Source organism: Phocoena sinus, chromosome 12 (assembly GCF_008692025.1).
Source record: "Phocoena sinus isolate mPhoSin1 chromosome 12, mPhoSin1.pri, whole genome shotgun sequence".
Lineage (NCBI taxonomy): Eukaryota > Metazoa > Chordata > Mammalia > Artiodactyla > Phocoenidae > Phocoena > Phocoena sinus.
Window position 1 is genome coordinate 47,943,199 of NC_045774.1, and position 16,025 is coordinate 47,959,223.

Below are 16,025 nucleotides of genomic sequence, written 5' to 3' on the forward strand. Positions count from 1 at the left end.
TTTTGTTATATGATAATAAAAACCCCTTTTGTGCTCTTAAATAAACCCCAAGTCGTGGGCAGATAGCAGTCAACTTCCTATTTAACAGAAAGAGAAACCAAGGGATAGCTCTTATGACTTACAAAGATAGCAAACCAGTCTATGGGCTGTACGATACCCTCATTTATGTTTTGTTGGACCACATGGTGCATTTTAAAAATTTAAACCAACATTTAAAAGTTGGGCAGTTTTGTATAAAAACTGAGATTTCCAGCTTCTCTTGAAAGAAAACAAAAAATTGGAAGATCTGGCAAAACTGAGCCTGCCTTCCCTCATGATAACAGCCCTCCCAAGGCAGCGCTGCAGCTGTCCTCTTGGGATGGGGCAGGGCACTTCAGCTCACCCCAGCCCCGTCTCACCTGCTCCATTCATTTCTTTTACCTGCCCGGCCCCTGTGGGTTGTTTAATATGTGGACTGTTGGTGTACCCTCTCCCTTTGCCCAATCGCAGAGCAAATAAACAGCAGAGCTAGGACAGAACTTGGTTTCCAAGCCAACTGCTTCCTCCCTGGCTGTGGACCAAAATTCTGTTTTGGAGCGTAATTCATAGTGGTGAGAGGGATCATTGGGTGGTAGAGCCTACGCTTGTGCCTTACTGCTTGCAGTAGATCCTGCAGTTAATTGTACTGGGTACATTGTTCATACTTGAGGTGCCTCCCCCCTCCTGTTTGTCTCTCTCAGAAGGTTATGTGTGCTGTCAGTTGTGACAGGCAGGGTGGCAGCGCTCCACTAGGGTTAACTTTTATATGTGCGTAGAAACACTGGCCGGAGGTAAAAGCTCCGTCATCACAGGGGTCCCAGAGTTTGCAGATTTTCAGTGAGGTGAGTGAATATTTATATAAAAGAAATAAGACTGAGGTAGTAGAACAAAGTGTATCCGACATTGGCCAAGGCCCATGATGTCTTCCTTATGTGGGAGACCCAAGGGTGTTCTCCAGCCACCTTTGCTGTCCTCCCTCAGACTAGCCCCTTTCCTTTGAATTCCTCCGGGGTCCCCTTGATGTCAGGGTGCTGAAGATGCCCTTGGACGTGACATCGACTTGTTCCCAGGCTCTTCACTGCCCTGTGCCCCTCACCATTCTGAACGTGCACGTATCCTTGTGCCCTTACTGGGGGTGGGTAAGGTGGGAGAAGAGTGGCAGGTGCTGCCATCTCACACCTTTGCTGCCATCTCGAACCTTGTTAGAAGGTTCACGTGTGCAGGAAGACACGGGAGAATGAGCTCATCTGGGGCCAGAATGAATGGCCAGAGGAAAAGACATTTTTTCCTGGGGAAACGGGGCCATGAGGAATACGCCACAACGGAAGGCCTTGTTTGAGCTGGGTCCCGTCCCGGGGCCTGCCCCAGCTGTGGGGCACACAGCAGATCGTGGTGCCCTGCGTGTCTGTGTGCAGCTGTGGAGGCCCCGGGTGCCCACTGTGAGAGTGGGCCTGTTCCCGGGCTGCAGGCAGGGAGCCAGGAGCCCCCTCCCCCCATTCGCCAGAGAACATTGAGGCGCTTCTGTGTGCACTCTGTATGTGTCTCAGCTTTCTTTGGAATTGTGGCAGAGTCTGGCCCTGCCTGGTCTTTTTTGTGCCTTGGATCCTAAGTTAAGAATAACCGAAGGAACACTGTCCCTGTTGACACGCTTGCTATGGAAGCTGCTATCAAATGGCCATTTTATCCTCAGTCGCCACTGACATTACACCACGTACAGCTCTGAGTTTTCACTTGAGTTTTGATTGAATAGATCTGTGATCGTTGGAGCAGAAAGAAGCCATTCAGACGTGAATATGTGGAGACGTGTCTAGTAACGTGCAGATGTTTTTTGGCAGGTCAATGAATATTTTAAGTCTTTTGCAAGTAGTAAAAAGGGTTGAACTGGGAATAGAGGAGACTCTGTGGCAGGAGAAAAGTATCCCTCATTTCTCTCTCAATCGTCCATTTCTTAAAATAATCAAACAGAAGCCTGGACCATGACTTAAATCTTGGATTCATCATGGCCCTTCCTTAAATCTCCACCTTATACAAGGCGTGATTATGATTCTAATGTATTGAATCATAGTGATTCTAATGTATTGAATGGTTTCCCAGTAACTTTTTTTTTTTTTTAAGTAGAAAGGAAACACTGGGTAATATTAAAAATAACAGCAGGGCTTCCCTGGTGGCACAGTGGTTGAGAGTCCGCCTGCCGATGCAGGGGACACGGGTTCGTGCCCCGGTCTGGGAAGATCCCGCATGCCACGGAGCGGCTGGGCCCATGAGCCATGGCCGCTGAGCCTGCGCGTCCGGAGCCTGTGCCCTGCGACGGGAGAGGCCACAACAGTGAGAGGCACGCGTACCACACACACAAAAAAATAATAATAACAGCAGGATCTCCAGATTGGATCTTTGTCCTTTATTTGTAGCTAAAGACACGGACTAAATTTAAAGAACAGGTTGTCTTCTGGTTATGTATGTATGTGTGCATGGTATGTGGGTGCACCCTGGGTTTCTACACCCCTTCCCCAGTACCCACTCTGCTCGTACGTGCAGGAGGCAGCGGGTCAGCCTGATGCAGCATGGTTTCATTTCCTTTATTTCTGCTGGTCGGTTTTTCATTAGTCACCCTGCCACTGCCCCTCTCAACCCTTCACCCCTCCATCTGCAGAGGCGGCCCAAGTGCCTGTGATGCGGCAGGCGCTGTACTCAGTGCCATCCTGGCCACAGATGAGCCAGCGTTCGAGCAGGAGAGGCAGGGAAACAGGTACTGCATGAAGTGCTGTAGGAACACACCGGAGATGAAATCCAGTTCTTCAGAGAAGTGGGACCAAAGGGAAACAGGTGCAGGAAAGTGATTCTGTCCTGAGCCCTGAAGGCCAATTAGAAGTTTCTACTTACCCAGCACAGTGGGTGAGACTGGAATGACGATGCTTAGTTCAGTGCCAGGAATATGCTGGGGGCTGGATCTATTTTTCTGCCCTTTCCTGGGATAGAAGCGGATTGAGGATATACTGATGGGTGCAGAAGTGTGCCCCTCACTGCCTGACTTCTGAGCTGGTGTATGCTGTCTCTCACCACCTGGCCTCTGCCTTAACGTCCCACCTTTCTCCCACCAGCCTTCCACCGTCCTCAGCCACCCCCGTGCACTGCCAAGCCGCTTGCCATTCTCCGAACATGTGGCCAGTGCCCCTTTGCTGGGCCTGGTTATTCCTCTGCCAGCACTGTGCTATCGCAAGGTGTGTAGGTGGAAATAGGAGAGCAGTGGAGGCAGGGGGATGGCTATATCAAGAGGGAACTCAAAGCTGAGGGTTTCTCAGTGTTGTTCTTAGAGTTTTCTCTAAAAATAAAAATCTTTGTGTATTCCACCAATGAGGGAGGACTTGAGCTGATCTGAAGAGTGGGGAGTGGTTCATTCTGGGTCCAGGCCTCGTCCTTCGGCTTCCATTCCTGCAGCCAGTCACACATTTGCAGCATTTCTGGATCTGCCTTTTCCAGTGGGGAATCTGGGTCACTTCAGTCATGTTCTCAAACAAAACATCAGCACTACTTCAGCAGGAAGAATAAAAGCATGGAACATGCCCTAATGCCCACAAGCCCACCACTGAATACATTTATATCAAAATAGTCAACTATTTAAAATATCTGTATAAATACATATGCATATCTATATTTGTAAACACACATACACATACACACATATGGGGAGGGAGGTGTCTATCTTGCCTTAAGTGTTAGAATTTTAAAACTTGGATATTGCAATAATCTAGATTTAGGAAACAGATAAAGTAGGAGAATAATTGGTCAAGTTTTTAAATATAGGAGCCATTGAAATAAAATGTTACTTCTATTTCACCTAAACATTTGATGACCAAAATTTACTTACTCTCGACCTTTCAGAAACAGCCTTTATTTAAGAAAGATAGAACTGGTTTTAAAAACTAATGCCACTCTTCATTCAAAATGGGTTGCCACATGAATTTTACTTTCAGGCAATTCTATTTCATCCATCCGTATCCTCTTTGAAACAATGGAGTTGGGTGCCTAAAAATATCTCAGGCCGTGTGTGCTTGCTGGGAGTCTTTGAGGTTAACGCTGTGACATCCTTCTGGGTTCTGGCTGCAGGATGATACGTATATGTATTGTCTTTGTAAATTAGCTCGATCTGTTTAGTAAGCCTGAAAAAGAAATTGGATGATGCCTCATATATGTGCGTATGGATAAGATTCCTCGTGTAGTAGTGAGCCAGCAGCTACAAGCAGCTTTTCAGTTTGCCTTTTGGTAGCGTGGAGTGAAGGCTCATTCTTTCAGAGCCTGTTGCTGAACTGGGTATCCTGTGTGACTGCGGTTGTGCTATGTGCATGGGAGAGGCGAAGTTTCCTCACTACTTTGGAAAAGGGTAATGATTCTCCAACTGCTCTTTCTGTGGCAGATGAAGGAATCTTTCACCTTGTATATTAGAACATTCCATTTTATAAATCAGAATGACAGCCTTCCTAAAGGGTTCAAGAGTGGAAGTCAGACTTCTGTATAGATGTTCCCTTTGGTGAAAAGTTCTCATAGTACTGACTTACTCTTTGCTGGTTATAGGGAGGCCAGTTGAAATTTCTGGACAGAGGGAATTCCCTTTTTATTTTTATTTTTTTACAGCTCAACAGTGTCTAGATCCCCAGTGGGTGAACCAGAAGAAAAAGCATATATCGCCTGTTTGGTAGGACAAGACAGCATGTCTCAGAAGCAAGGAAGAGATGGGGGTTGTGGGTTGCTGAGGTGCGGGCTGTGACGAGCTCGTTAGCGCGTCCTCTCCCTCCAGCCTCCGTGCTGCTCCTCGCGTGTCTGCAGTGAGTTCATGATTTGAATGCCCCTCTGCAGAAGACAATATATGAGTTTTTAATTCTCTTCCCCATGGTCATTTTTTCTTCCCTTCATTCTGAGTCATCTTTGATTAAATGAAACAAAGATGTGACTGTTAATTACACAGTCTTTCAAACAGTGCAAAAATTCTCTTTTGTGTGTAGGGAGGCGGGTTGGTGGTTTTGATAGGGATGGTAATTTATGATGGGGGTATTTTAAACCATTGACCAGGAAGAAAGATGCTAAGAATCATACTGAAAACAAATTTGAGTCTCTACTAAGATAGGAAAAATTGTTTCTGCTTTTTTTCTTCCAGATTTCTCAAACCTTTTACTTTCTGCCCTAATGTACTGCTGTCAACGTAATTCCATTCAACCATTGTTATTGTTCTCTTTAGACACCTTATTAAAACTGAAGCTTTGTTCGAACAGCTAAAATCACAAATAATAAATGAGGTACCGTAATATTGGCAGGTTGTAGGCAGAGTACATGAGCAAGCTGGAGGTCTGCCACCCTGCTCCTGGCACTTTAAAGACTCATGTGAAGTGGGCGTGGGTGCCGTCAGAGGCAGCATCAGCTGTGCCAGGGGCTTGACACAAGGTTCTAAGGTGATCTTGGGACTAGATTTCCATGGACAAGTTGCGCAGGTTGGTGGGTTGGCAGGCCTCCTGGAGAGGGGAGCCCCAGCTGATGGGAAAACAGGGCCATCCCAAGAAGGCTGTTTGACAGTGAGGCTCACCCGCAGTCAGACAGGAAGTGGAGCAGATAGGGTCTGGGGACTAAGGGGAGATTTAAGCCAAGAGGTAAGTTGAACAAGACCTTGGAGACACATTTTCAGTGTGTCCCAGCTATGGATGACTTGTAGGCACTCTGAAGAAGGGGTATGTGTGTGTGTGTGTGTGTGTGTGTGTGTGTGTGTGTGTGTACACACTCAAGACCTCCACCCCTATTTTTCCTGGCTCTGAAAAGTTAAGATCTCATGCTGGCTTCCTTTGGTGGTACGGGGCCAGGTCTTTGCAGTTGCAGGTAGGTGTTTGTAGCAAGTGTGACTTCACAACAATTGTGTGAACAAGAAAAAAAATTGTGGGCAAATCGATTGTCTGCAGCAAATGAAAATTCTGTGGTGGTGCTTTGTGGGTGGTTTACAGGCAAAGAGTGCTCAGTTCTCTTCTGATGTCTTTTTTTTTTTTTTCTTTTACAGTTTTTTGAAGAAGCAGGATGCTGATCTAGACGTGGAAAAAGTAAGTTGGCAAGTTTTGTGCTAAGAGCATGTGCCTTGTAAATTAGAAAGGGTTTTCCACTGGGACCCAGGATTTTGTCCACTTTGAACTTGGAATTGTGACGCTGAGCCTATAGGTTTCTAAGAGAGAGGTTGAGTTGGAGATGGAGCTGGTATATGATATAGAAAGTCTTAGCTCACTTAGGTGAACCTGCTACTTCCCCCCTTCCCTTATTTGTAACACTCAATTTTGATAATTATGGGAACATATGTTTTAGCTCTAAGATATGTCTCCCCAGCCCAGAAATAGAACAGAACAGCTGTCCCGTGGCTGCTGAGCCTTTAGGGGCTGCTGAGGGATGGGCAGCCCTCTGACTTCTGGTTAAGGGAGGTTCCCTGTAGTTCATTCATTGTTGGTTTTTCCTCTGCTCTCAGATGGCTGCTGCTTACTGCTGCCCTAGTGGTACCTTGGAATTGCAGTCACTGTGTAACGGGTCATGCTTTCATTCACTTAATGTTGCTGCCCACTGGGTGTTAGACACCTTGCTGGACTCTGCTGAGACAAAAATGAATGTGACGGATAATACACGGGTAATTATTACACAGTATGATAGAGCCGTGCAAGAAGAGCTCTGGAAGCTCAGGCTGAGGGCTGGGCATCCAGAGAAGCTGCTGGAGAGAGGGGATGTGTGAAGGAACCAGGGTTTTCATTCTTTCTGTGAATGCTGGCGAGTCTTCTCTGCCTGTGCTTCTCTCATCTCCCAGGCGTCTTGGGTTCCCAGGAAAGGCTGTACTTACACAGGTCTCACCAGCCACCCATAGGATCCCTTTCTGCCCCAGACTCCATTGCCCAGTCACATCGTCTTGGGTGTAATTTTTCACTGGTTCTGTGGCCAGTCAGGGACTGCCACCTCACCATCCTAGAATGACCTGGTTGTTATTTCTTATTTTGAATTTATGTGTGAGAGAGGTTCTTCTCCTGAACTGGAGCCATTCTGTCTGCAGACAATGCACCTTTGTTTTAAGTTGAGGAAGTATACTATCTGAAACGTCGCTGGACACCAATTATGAGCAACCCCTCACCTTTGACCCCATGCAGCCCCCTAGCGATCTCCTCTCAGTCCTGGCCTTTTCAGCTCATATAAACCAAGGGGACTGGGAAATAAAAGGGTTCTAGTCAGGGCCAGCAGAAGGGAGCCTTTGTAGAACCCCCGTCGGTTAGGTTTTGGCCGTGGAAGCCAGGGGTCGGCAGAGACTTCCCTATGGGTGTGAGTACTGTGGCCCTCTTGGGCCAGGCCAGGCCAGGCCCCCATTAGGAGGAGCCTCTGGGTGCCAGGAGCCACCCCAGGGTGGTATAGCACAGAACAGCAGAACGCCTTGGGGGCGGGGGTACCCAGGAAGTGCCTGGTGCTGTTCCAGGCTGCAGGGCTTGCCTGGCCTCATGCAGCCCAGCGTGAATCCCACAGCCACTAGGTGGGGAGGTCCAGCTTATGCAGGAAGCGTGTCTGTTGAGTTCCAAGGACCGGGCAGACCAGAGGGCTTGGTAAATGGGGTGGGGAGCCCCGAGTGGAATGGGTTAAATTCTTGCTTCAGCTCTGCTGTTGACATGCTCTAAGATCTTAGGCAAGTCTGCTCTCCTTTCTGAGCCTCATTTTTCTCATCAGGAAAGTGGTCTCTTTTCCAGGACCAAGTAAAAGTCTTCCTTTTTTAACTTAAAAACACAAAACATATTTTTTTCGTTTTCTGACTTGAGCCTTGAATCAAAAAAGAAAAGTGACTGTTGGCCACAGCCCGTCGCAGGCCGGGCCTCCAGGTACTACACTGGCAGCAGGGGGTGTCCAACAGAGGAATGAATGTGACCGACCCTGTCATCTGGGTTGGGTGTTTGTACGTACTGAGGGAAGTTAGAATAAAAGAAGCTAAGTGGGGGGTGGGAAACGCTTCTCGGGCTGCGTGAGTTTGGGCTTCTCTGAAGGGCTCTGCCTGTACCCTCTCAGACAAGGAGTTAATGACCTGAAAGACACTTAACCGCGCAAGGGGAGTTCACTATTTTAAAAGCTCTAATTCAAAAGCTCCAATTCCAAAATCTTTTTCTAATGCTCGGAGAAGGCTGTTGAGTACAGATACACCAACTATTCTTTTTGCCTGTATTTATATGTATATCTGCCAGGAAGAATCTAGTACGGGGTGCGCCTCCATTGTTTAAGTAAATGATACCTGTTAGCCAACCCAGTGAAGAAAAATCACTGATGTCAGAGTGTGTTTTTTTTTCCCCAGTAGATTTTCGGGTTTTCTCTTTCAGTTGAACATTTTGGTAAAGACAGAACTGTGAAAGGAAAGTTAGCTTTGTTTGACATGTCAAAGTTCAAAGATAAATCAGCATACACTCTGTAATTATTAATTATTGTCTGTGGTTTATTGGACTTCCACTACATACTGAGTGCTTTTTATATGTGTCACACTTAACTGTTACAACAATAATGTGAGGAGACCATGTCCCTTACCATGAGTTGCCCAAGGCACCATAGTAATAGCAAGGATTCTAGTCATATCTGCCTGGTCCAGAGCCTTCTCTTTCTCATACCCCATCTTACCTTGGAATTGATATAATATTTGAGATAGTATATTTGTGTTACCTTTCTTTAAAAAGTTTTATGAGTAAGTAATAACAAATCAATATTACTTTCTAGAGAGGTCTTCCTTGACTCCCAATCTGGATGGAGTTGCTCTCCCACCATGCACTTCTTCAAAGCTATAGTTGTTATATAGTTATTTGTACAATAGCCGTCTAATATCTGTTTCCTATTGGAATGTAAGCTTTGTCAGGTCTGAATCCTTCATGTGTTAAGCCTAGAGCCTGCACCTAGTAGGCCCTCTTAAGATGTTGAATGCTGCATGACCAAATTGAGGGGTAATGAGACCCAATGAAAGCCACCTTGGTAGGTAGGAAAGTAAAAAACCTTATTGTGTACTCCAGAAATCATGTTCCTCTTCTCCATCTATGGGTTTTATCTGTGGAAATCATGCTTGTTAATAGCATTCTATGGAGATAAGACAATCACTCCCTGGCTTTCTCCCCAAAAGTGCAAAGTTTCAAGCAGACAAACGAACAGATAATTCTTAAGAATGAAGTAATCTGGGCAAGCAAAGCAAGTCTGAAGATTATCAAGGGAGGAGCAGTAAGAACACAAAGGAAACATTAAACAATTTTTTTCACAGAATCTTCTAGAATTATTGAGAGATACACTTCCAGTATGGTTTCCATAAATAACTGATTTAAATATATAAGGTATATATTCTTATAAAAGTATATTTTATACTTCTATAAAATGTATGTTTCTTCTAAAAGTGAAACCCATCCTCAACTGAATTTTAAAGAATATGTAGTTTTGTTTTTATGCCAGCAATACAAAAATGTACTTTTTAAAATAAAAAGCTGATAAAATTGAGTCATTTAGTAATTTAAATCATGATTTAAATGAATTTGATTAAAATAACACCTCTTTGGTCATAACTACTCTCCAAGTTCTGAGGAGACAGGTTTGATTTTCATGTACCCTACATGGCCTTTGTCTAGCATGATTAAAGTATTTTGGCGCCTGCCTCGAGAGAGACCCTTGTCATATCTGTAGCTTCAGTGAGACCAAGAATTCCTGTACTGCTATTCCGGCTGTTCACAGGGCTTAGATAGCTGCCTTCAGGCCACAAATATGGCCAAAACACTACTGTCTGTTTGATAGACACGGAGGCCCCCTCAACTAAAATTGTCATTCAGAAAGAAAAGTAAATTAAAAAACTACCTCCTGCTTTAGAGTTGTTTCCTTTCTCTCAGTGAATTCCTTGAAATGTGTTAGTCTGTATGTAAATGTAGAATGTACATAGAAGTTACTCCATTTTTCAGTCTTTCTTTTGTTTCACTAAGTCCCAAGAGAAATGATAAAAAATACCTGAGATTCTTATTGTGAAGCTAATAGTCTTATGAAAGAAAAAACCACCTCTTTCTAAACAGTGAAGGGTTCAAAATTCAAGACTGCGTTAGGCACTGAGCTTTAAAGTCGTGTGTATGTGATTCCTAACAGCTGGTTGGGAAGAGGAAAAAATAGTTCATATTTTCCTTTAGTTGGGGGAATACAATTTCCAGGGGTCAGAGGATCAGCAGGGCTTATACGGAATGTCCGAAGGCTTGAGCATGCTGGTCACTGGGAAGGCATGCAGCTGTGTCTCCAGGGGCAGCGTGTTGGGAGTCGGTGCTGGGTGCATCACCTCACTGCTTGCTCTGAGGAGGAGGAGAGAGAGTGAAGAGGAGGGACAGCATAAGCAGAACTCCCTGTTGTCAGTAGAAGCCACTCTTCCTGAATGGAGGGGAGGGCTCAGCAGGTGCTTGTGGGTCCCTTAGGCCCTCTGAAACCCATGCCTAGGGGCCTGTGGGATGCCAGGTTTAGCCTCAGTGAGCTTCCATTCTCCACGCCCCCTGCCCCAGCCTCACACACATACTGACCCATTCTACTGGTGACTGGGCATCGGGAAAGACCAGCATCTGTTTCACTGAGTAAGGGCCAGGCTTCACACAGACTGCTTTCCTGGTGACTAGGGATCTAGAAAAGGGAATGGCTTTGGGTTGGGGGTGGGGGAGTGTGTGTGTTTAGGAGCGAGGAACTTGCACAGAATTCTGTTTTAGATTGAAGAGCAAACATTTTTAGTCCTGGATGAAAAATAGTTGTTATGCATCACCCATAATAACTGACCAACTTTCTTCTACATAAATCTCTGGCTTGTAAAACTAAGCACTGCTGTCCAAGAAGAAAAAACATGCCCTCTGTCAGTTTGAATTTCCAAGATAATAAAAGATCCCTCTTCCTAGATATTATAAAGCCAGGCAGATACTCATGGCAGTTGGAAGAACTACAGGTAACAATATTACGTTGTCTAGTCCTGGATGCAGAGCAGTTAATTCATCCTTTCCTCAAACATTAATGAACTCAGGTGGGCCAACCACTGTTTAGACCACATGTCATCTTATTCACTTGTCCTAGTTTACATGTGAGGAAAACGAAGCTCAACAGAAATGAAATGATTTACCCAAGGACTTGAATCTAGGAAGCAGAAGATCTAAACTAGGTCTCGGTCTCTTTTCCACTCCACAACGGAGGTTCTCTTGTACTGAGGTTCTCTTGAGCAGAAGACAGATGAATCGTCATCAAACTGGCAGTTTTATACGTACCTTTCATTTTCTCTTCCCTGATTTTAAAAGGACTTTCTCCCTTATTTGTGGCTTTTAAAATAGTAATGATGTTTTTATCAAGGAGACATTAGAAACTCAAAAGGGGAACCATTTCCTGAAACCTGACCTGGTGCCACCTGGTGGTCCCCTGAGTGACAGCGTGAGAGTGACTGACAGAGGTGGTGGTGGTGGGAGTCTGGGGAGGCCTGCGGGACCCTCATTCTCTTTCCACAGCTGGTTCCTAGGCTGGGGGATCCTGTCATTATATTGCTCATCATTCTCCAAGAGCTGGATGTTGCCAGGCGAGGGCGGGGAGAAACACTGCCCACGTTACAATAGAGAATAAAGACTAGCTCCCTCCTACTCCAGAGGCTTCCTCCTCCCGTCTCTGCCATGAGATGCTGCATAATCGCAGCCAGGCCTGCTGGATGGAGGTTGGAGTCTTCTGGTTGTCTGCCCTGCTTAGATTTGTTGTCTGCTGAATTTGTGTGTGACAGAGAGATTGCTGGTGAAATATGCACGCACAACGGCTTAAAAGATGCTTTTGTCACTGCCCCAAACACTTTTAAAAGCACAGCTGCACTTGTTCTGAGTCTAGTATGGAATAGGCCATAAAGACACATAAAAATTCGAGCTTTTCCCTTAAAGGAGGCTATTACTGCCCACTTTGGGCCCATAACAACATTTTATTTAAGCAGAAAACCTTCCATATTAGTTTTCTGTGGCTGTCCTAAGAAATGACCACAAACTCGGTGTCTTAAAACAACAGAGATTTATTCTCTTGTGGTTTCGGAGTCAGAGTCCAATGTTAAGATGTCAGCAGAAATGCATCCCCATCAGAGGCTTTGGGGCAGAATCAGTTGCTTGTCTCTCTCTTCCAGCCTTTGGTGACTCTAGGTGCTCCTTGACTTGTGGCCACATCTCTCCAATCCCTACCTCTGCCTTCACGTTACCTTCTTCCCTGTGCATCTCTATCCCATCGCCCTCTGCATCCCTCTTGTAAGGATACCTGTGATGGCTTTGAGAGCCCACCGGCTAATCCAGGATCAGCTCTCCTCTGGATGGTCTTAACTTTATCATCTCACAGCATGCCATGTAAGATAATATTCACAGGTTGCAGGGATTAGGAAGCAACTGTCTTAGGGAGGGGTAGATGTTTTTCTGCCTCTCATGCCTTCTCTTGGGGAATTTCTGTCTTTTTCATTTCCTGAAACATATAAGCCTGCTACCACTTATTTTACAAGTTACTTGAGTGAATTTGATTTTCCTGGAAGGGGCCACTTGGAAGACCTAAGAAGTGACCTTGTCTTCCAGGCCTCCAAGCAGGCCAGGCCAGGCCTGTCTTCTTTCTCAGATAATGTACAGGGTGAAGAATTACTGGCTCTGAGAGCTGGGAGGGGCCTTTGAAATTAGATCCTCCAGTCTGAGGGGGAAACTGAGGTTAGAGAGGCAGGGTCACCGAGTCAGGAGTGGAGCGGGACCAGCGCTCACTGCTTCAGCCCCTCTCCCACTGTGTTCCTGCAGATCTCCAAGCTGTCTCTCGTAATATAAGCCTTTAGGTCTTTCTTCATGTGAGAGCTCTTCACCTGAAAACGCCATCCCTGCAAATCCTCCTTTCCTAGGCCAATAGCCCTGGTTCTTACAAATACGCTTACGTTACCTCATGTCAGGAATTCTGTTACTCTGGTTACTTTCTCCTGGATGCATTCCCTTTCTGTCACTGTCGCTTTAAGAGCGTGGCACTCAGACATGGACAGTAATTCAGAGATGGCTCCGCCAGTGTAGAGTAAGGACTCTACACCTAAGACTATCAGGCCTGTGAGATGCACGTGTTTTCTGCATCATTAAATGAGGTACCAGTACGGAACAGGATCACGTCTCTCATTCAGCCTCTCTGTGGCACCTTCCGCTTGCATTGAGCTTGCATTCAGTAAAAATCCTTAAGACCTTAAAATATGAATTGCTTTAAACCCATCCCCTTTGCCCCTGCCATGTAAAAGAGCTGGGCTTCTGTCAGGAGCAGGGTGGGGTCAGCTGGGGATCCAGAATATAATCCAGACCGGAGTCCAGAGAACAGACAGATCCGTGGCCTGGGGTACGCTCATGGGGACATAAGGACAGCAGGCTGTGACAGGAGGCAGTTAGGACAGTTGGGAAGGCATAGCCTCGGGGGAATCCTTCCAGAGGTGGCAGTCTAGATGGGCAGATGTTTGGCAGCCGAATCGTCTGGCTGAGCGGGTCGAGGGGCCAGATAAGAGGAGTGCTAGTGTATGGGGACAAGACCGCAGCCAGGACGCTGTAGAAGAGTTGGGTCCACAAGAATGAATTACAGAATCAACTGCTGAAGAGGGGTGGGGCCCGGGACAGGAGACTGAGCCCAAAGCGTAAAAGGCAGCCCCAGGTCTGAAGTCAGAGTCATAACATTGATGGGAGTCGGAATGTCAGTGGCCTGGAGCCTCTCCCACCCAGAGCCTGGGGTCAGGGTCACTAGCAGAGCTTATGAATAGGGTGAGTTGTCCCAGCTGAGCACATTGGAGGGTATGGAGCAGGTACTGACATCATCCTACATTTATGCAATAGGTTTAACAGTCAAAAGCAGGATTTTATCTTTTAACTTGGGGGGATTATGTTGTTGTTTTGGTCAGTTCTAGTGGCCATTTCAGCCTGTTGAAATCCTTTAAAATCTCTGTTCTTTCTTTTTTCTGTCTTGGCTCCTTTACTTTTAAAAAAATTTTTATTGGAGTATAGTTGATTTACAATGTTGTGTTAGTTTTAGGTGTATGTTCTTTCTTCCGATTAATTAACTACCCCCTTTCAGCTGAGAATTATTTGTGATCTCCATAAGCACATCTTGATGAAAACATCTTAACCAAAGCTGATGAACCTCCCAAGTCCTCCTGTACAAGGTCCTCCCGCCACGTCAGTGTTGCTCCCTGTGATGTTTGTGCCCTCGGGAGGGCCATCCAGTCACCTCTGAGTCCACCAAACCCAATTGTCACTTGGCCCAGGGTTTCCCATCTTGCTCAGCTATGTTTTGAGTGACTGTCCCGAGCTTTGCTGGCATCAGGGTGCTCTGTGTCTATAATTTATCACTCTGACAGTCCTGTGAAAGTGCCCTGAGATAGAGGCAGTGCCACGGGGAGGGAGAGTTGGTAGAGTACTTTGTTATTCACTGCTTTGAGGGCAGAGGTACCGGTTTGCTCTCACTGATGTCGGTGGGTTTCAGTCCTGAGCCCCACTTTCTGTAGCACCCCCGGGGCATCAGCTCGTGGGTGATTCTGAAGGAGGGACTAGAACCCCGTAATCAGATGTGGAGCCCTGATCTTTGTTTTAAGGGTTCGCCGCCACTGAAGACTGATCCTCTGTTGGGGGTTACGTGTGGTCTGAGGAGAGCGTTCCCCACTGGGCAGCAGCAGGTGAACACGGCGGCTTCTCGGAAGCCATGGTGTTCACGAAGCTGTGAAATGTGCCACTACTGAATACAGGCAGGGCGCAAAGTGAAGGAAAGGAAGTGGATCGTTTCTGTTAAGAGAAGAAGGTATGAAACAACGCATGCGCCTGCGTAGTCCTTCCCATGAGGCTGCCAGGAGAAACCGAGATGGCTCCAGGGCCGAGCACAGGCAGCGTGAAGCAGCGGAAAGAGGGTGTGGGCCCAGGGGCTTGAGTAAGTCCTGACTGTGCCTCTGAAGAGCTGTGTGGTGGGGACTGGGGGGGAAACAGCTCATCATGACATGTCAATTTGCAACTGCAGTGAGTGTCTGAGGGGGAGGCACAGGGGGCTGTGAAATCGTTGCAGATGCCAGAGGGTCCCAATGGAGTCCGATGAAGAGATGCTGATGAAGGGAGGGTGTTGTCATAATTTACGCCTTCTGTTTGTTTTCCACATTTCTTTGGGCAATACTGGCCAAGGATCGACTCACGCCCGGGTGTGCTGTAGGAGAGTGGGCCAGGGGAAGGTTCCTTTCCACAACATGATTTTATCTTCTGCTCTCCATCAAGATTTAATGCTACAGTAATTTAAAACAAACAAATGTAACTTGTGTGTGGGGGGGGAGATTTTGTCCATCTTTAGAAGAATATTCTGGAAGCTGGTCCTTCTAGACTGGGGATGGTGGAAACAGTAGTTTAAAAAACAAAGTAACTGCCACTTTGCCTATTATACTGTTACCAGATGGAGGGAAACGTTTTTTTCCTTTACCAGAGAGCTTGACCCATGCATCAGGGGGAAACTTATTGCAAAAAAAAAAGTGAATTTGTTAATGGGGGCAGCCCTTGAACAGCCCTTTGGTAGTGAAAATGAAGTGACTTATAAAACCTATTCATGCAGTTTAGAAGCTGTTACAGTGATCCTTAGTGAAGTTTTAGGTATGGGGGAGTCCTCGTTGGCATATAATGTCAGGAGTGCTTTTTTTGTATATGGCCCGTGAACTGGTAGAACTAAAAACTTTTGACAGCTGCCATAATATTTACTGTATTTTCTCATATTTGGTATTAATAAATATTGGCTACTAGCCAAATAATTTTTCTTTATTTTTACAGTGGCCCAGAGAAAAATATAATCAGGCTTCATTGTTTTCCAGATGGTAAATACAACAAGAAGACACTAGATGCAGTTGGCCCTTGAATAACATGGGTTTGAAATGCAATGATCCACTTACATGCAGAGTTTTTTCAATAAATATTACGGCACTGCACGGTCTGCAGTCAGTTGAATCCACGGATGCGGAGGAGGGC

General features: G+C 46.0%; 1 protein-coding gene across 5 annotated transcripts in view; it reads left to right on the top strand.

Annotated features, from left to right (window-relative positions):
• The window catches only part of FYN (FYN proto-oncogene, Src family tyrosine kinase), a 206,345-nt gene that overhangs the window by 20,750 nt on the left and 169,570 nt on the right, over nt 1-16,025 (top strand). For all 5 annotated transcript variants that reach the window (XM_032651936.1, XM_032651934.1, XM_032651935.1 and 2 more), the window contains exon 2: nt 6,053-6,092. The gene's annotated coding sequence lies outside the window, so the exon portion shown is untranslated. The remainder of the gene's footprint in view (nt 1-6,052; nt 6,093-16,025) is intronic.